A 4684-nucleotide genomic window follows, 5' to 3' on the forward strand; every position below is an offset into this window, starting at 1 on the left:
AGGCTGCAACACTTGCGGAATTTGAAGAATTGCTCAAAAATGAGGAGATTGCATGCAGACAGAGATCTAGAATGTTGTAGCTAAAAGAAGGTGACAACAATACTAAATTCTTCCATAACTCAGCCAATGCCCACAAAGAAGCAATTAAATTGATCGCCTACAAGTGCAGGGGGAGATAGTAAAGGTCCCAGATAGATAAAAGAGGATATCGTACAGTTTTATAAGAAAACAGAAAGCTGGAGACCTACAGGAAACTTGAGAAACTGCCCCACAATATTAGAAGATGAGAAGGCACAACTACAAGCAAGATTCGAGGAACAAGAAGTGTTCAGTTGTTTGAATATGTGTGTTGTGGACAAAGCTCTTGGACCTAATGGGTACACCATGGGTTTTTTCTTAAAATGTTGGGATGTAATAAAGCAAGATGTTATGGATGCTTTTCATAACTTCTATGAAAATGAGATTTTTGAAAAGAGTGTTAATGCCACATAGATTGCTCTGATTCCAAAGAAAAAAGGGGCCAAGGAACTAAAGGACTTTAGACCAATTAGCTTGACAAGAAGTTTTTATAAGCTACTGTCTAAAATGCAAACTGAGAGGTTAAAAGGAGTGATGGCTAAGCTAGTAGACTCTCAGCAAATGGCTTTTATCCAAGGAAGATAGATTATGGATGCAGTGTTGATTGCCAATGAAGCAGTAGATTCAAGGCTGGCTCAAAAGAAGCCTGGAATCTTAAGGAAATGGGATATTGAAAAAGCTTATGATCATGTGAATTGAGGGTTTCTACTCTCAACAAACACAGGCGAATGGGATCTGGGGAAAAGTGGATTAGATGGATTGGTTTTTGCATGTCCATAGTAAAGTTTTCAATACTAATCAATGGTGCACCCGAAGGCTTCTTTGCAGCCCAAAGGGGTATTAAGACAAGGAGATCCTTTGTCCCCTTTTTTGTTTATCCTTGCCATGGAAGGTCTTAATGATAGGGTCAAAACTGCAAATGACAACGGATGGATTTCAGGTTGATGTGTCAACAAGAAATGGAGATAGTCTGGAGGTGACAAATCTCCAATATGCCGATGATAGTTTGATTTTTTGTGGGGGCAAAAGAGGAGCAGTTAAGGTATTTAAGACGAATTCTGGTAATCTTTGAAGGCACTTCAGGTTTGCGTATAAATTGGAGGAAGAGCAATGTATACCCTACTAATCTAGTTCCAAATATTGATCTTCTTGCCTCAATTTTGGGAGGTGAAGTGAGAACCTACCATCTATATCTTTGGTATGCCTCTAGGGACTAAATCAAGATCAAAAGAGAGATGGGACTCGGTGCTGGTGAAATGTGAAAGGAAGCTTTCTAGATGGAAAGCCCATTACTTGTCTATTGGGAGTAGACTTACCTTGGTTAATGCGGTTGTTGATGCCCTCCCAACTTATATGCTTACTTTATTTCCAATCACTGCAGATGTGGTACAGAGGCTAGATATGATTAGGAGATGCTTTTTTTAGCAAGGAAACAAAACCAGAAAGGATTATCACCTAGTCAAGTGGAAATAACCGACAAGAAAAAGGAGATCTTGGAATGAAGAATTTGAAGAACCAGAGCAAAGCTTTGAAAATGAAATGTTTGTGGAGATATGCTCATGAGCAACATTCCTTATGGAAAAAGGTGATCAAATTGAAGTATGGGGAATTGGATGGTTGGTGGTCTATTGCAGGCAATGATGGTAGAAGAACTGCTTTCTGGAAAGACAAGTGGTTAGGTAATAGGAGTTTATCATCGTGTTTCCAGACATGTTCGATTTAGCTCTAGATCAGAACAGTACTTTGGCAGAAATGTGGTCTCCTCAAGGGTGGAATCTGCCCCTCAGAAGAAGATTGAATGACTGGGAAATTCCACGAATGGTTGAGTTTTTAAATCTCTTGACACATTCCAAGGGATGGAAGATGGGATGGACAGATTATGGTGGAATGGACACAACAAAGGAGCATACAAAGTAAGTTCAGGATACAAGTGCCTAAATGATACAAGAATGCAGAACATCATCTGGCCATGGAAACAAATTTGGAAAGCTCAAAACACCATTGAAGGTAGCATGTTTTTCTTGGCTTTTAGCAAAAGAGGCTGTCCTAACTCATGAAAACCTAAGGAAGAGGAATATCATATTAGTTACACATTGTTGTTTGTGTGGAGAAACGGTAGAGACAGTGGGACATCTGTTCTTACATAGCAGAATTACTGATCAGCTATGGAAGATTTTTATCAATCTCAAGAGGTATACAATGGACAATGCCTAGCAAGATTGTTGACACTCTCTGTAGTTCGGAAGAAGCTGGAAGTGGAGCCAAGAATAGGAGAATCAGATAAGCATCCCAGCTTGCATTTGGTGGACTATCGGGAGGGAGAGGAATGCTAGAAATTTTGAAGATAGGAGTAGGAGAGTCCAGAGTATTAAAACTGAATGTATTTTTCTTTTGTGTTTATGGTGTACAAAGAAATCTCCTATAGAAGCACAAGATATCCTAGGAGTTTTAGAGTCATGCTAGGATCAGGGAGTTTCATTTATTTCTATTGTAAAGGGTCTTTTCTGCACTGTCTAAGTGCTGGTTTTTAATACAAATGTTACTTTCTCAAAAAAAAAATTAAAAAAATAAGATAAATAAATAAAAAGTTCAATGCTAAATCTAATAAGGCTAGGAAGAGAATAAACAGTATATAAGCAAATGGGTAAAAATGTAAGTAAATATCCAATCACAAATTATACCATAATAATCAAACAATAACTGAACCCCGCGCCCATAAGCCCGGCAGGTACAAACAACCTACATGCAATGTCTATCAATAAGAGCAAATGAATAACATGCAATGCAGTATGAGCTTTTCCAGAGTCAAAACAGATTTTCTATGATCGATAGAATGTCATGGTTTTACATGTAGTTTTTGAATATCTCAAATCAAATTTTGCAGGGACAAAGTATGTCTTTCCATATTTGATCCTAAAAGCGCAAAAGCAGGAATTCGATTAGGAGTGGAACTAAACTATTTAGTGAACTGTCTTTCACATTTAGATACAATTGTATCTTCTAGGGGGCTACAGAATCAATGAATTAAGAAGAGTATAAGTATATAATAGCTGAGAGAAGAAGAAACCATCATATGGAGTATCTGGGACTCGGGAGACGCATTCTTTTATGTCACTTGCAATCGCTCTCTGAAAAAGCGAACAATACTGAGCAGCTGAGAGAAATAACGACTGAAAAAAGGAAATGCTAATAATAATTAACCTGGCAATATAGTTTGTAACTCTCTGTTGTATCAGGGAAATCAACGTCTACTGTCTGTGAAACAAATCATGAAAGTCAGTGACAATCCATGCAAATCAAAAACTAACCTATTTGCCGATGAAAAAATTATGCTTTCTATGATGCTTTCCTTTTAAGCTCCCATTTGATGCGACTGGCTAAAGCAGAACCATTACGTCTATGTTTAATGCAAATAGAACAAAGTCTTCAGAAAAAAAGCATGAAAATTTTGAGCAAAAACAACCCGACAGGAGAAAGCAATGACACCTCAAGTACAATATCTTTGATGTAAGATAAAAGTTGAGCACAAATTCACTTTAAGGCACAACCTAGTTCTCCCTTTTTTCTTTTAATAGAAAAAAAAAGTTACGAAGAAACGTAAACCAGAATACTTAAAAATTACAATTTTATGTGAAGGATAAAACAAATAGACCGGTTATAGCACTGAAACAAGGGTGTGTTTACCTGAAATTCTCCTGGACGGATCTCCTTTCGCTTGAATGAATACCGAGGTTTTATCTAGAAATAAACGGGAAACAGGAAAGAAAAGTTTGCTTCAAGATAAAAACGGATCAGTGCATTCAATCAAGTCTTAGGTGCAACTGTCAATAAATATCTAACCGTAATGCCTTTCTGTTCCAAACTTTTTATCAAGCAATCAGTAAGAATTTCTCCCCCAATAGGAGATGTAGCAACTGCCTGTTATCACATTAACGAAATATAACATATCCATTCAAGGAAACCAAAACAGAACTTTTTTGATGACTAATAAAGGAATATTGCTGATGTAAAACAACTAGCATCAAGGAAATGTTGGGGCAAAAGTACATCCAAAAGAGAAACTTTACAATGTCTGTACGGAACTAAGAAAGTCATATATATAGTCTCCGGGTCTAAAACATGCCGTAGTATTGTTGCACCAGAGACAACGGTCAAACAGAACTTTGAGAAGCTGGAAACAACACACAGAACATCTGGTGAAGATTTAACATCCATAACCATTCACTTTTCCCATCCTTAAAGGAAAAACACGGGTTTTTCAAGTTCTAGAGCAGCTTAGACCATGCCTCCCCAAGCAAGGAGGAGGGGGCTAATGCACCTGAACATGAAATCCTTTTCCTCCTTCCACCACCCAAAGGCAAAAAAGTGCATCTTAAATTTTCATCTAGAGATGCCTGCCCCCTTCCACACCTAAAATACATTGATCAATATTCGAGGAAAAATGCCAACCCAAAATGTGATATCTCTTAAAGAAATTCTAGTGAGCTACAACTTGAAGCCCTCAGTGCTTACCATGGGGAAGTACAAAAAGTAATTGGAATCTGCTTCTTTCCTTTTTATTTATTTTTTTTTGTGGTTTTGAGAGCAAGTAGTGTTTTTTTTTTTT

General features: G+C 37.4%; 1 long non-coding RNA gene across 2 annotated transcripts; it reads right to left on the reverse strand.

The window, feature by feature from the left end:
* Positions 1–1276: 1276 nt before the first annotated feature.
* LOC124893661 lies at positions 1277–4658 on the reverse strand. 2 transcript variants are annotated; one of them, XR_007050819.1, is made up of 5 exons: positions 3919–4658; positions 3763–3816; positions 3280–3333; positions 3146–3206; positions 1277–2817 (listed from the first exon to the last, which is right to left on the reverse strand). It is a non-coding gene; the product is annotated as an uncharacterized LOC124893661 (long non-coding RNA). The 2 variants fall into 2 exon arrangements; XR_007050820.1 differs by lacking the exon at positions 1277–2817 and adding an exon at positions 3039–3050 and having other exon boundaries at positions 3919–4657.
* Positions 4659–4684: the final 26 nt, after the last annotated feature.

This window comes from Capsicum annuum, unplaced genomic scaffold (genome assembly GCF_002878395.1).
Source record: "Capsicum annuum cultivar UCD-10X-F1 unplaced genomic scaffold, UCD10Xv1.1 ctg6313, whole genome shotgun sequence".
Taxonomy (NCBI): Eukaryota; Viridiplantae; Streptophyta; class Magnoliopsida; order Solanales; family Solanaceae; genus Capsicum; species Capsicum annuum.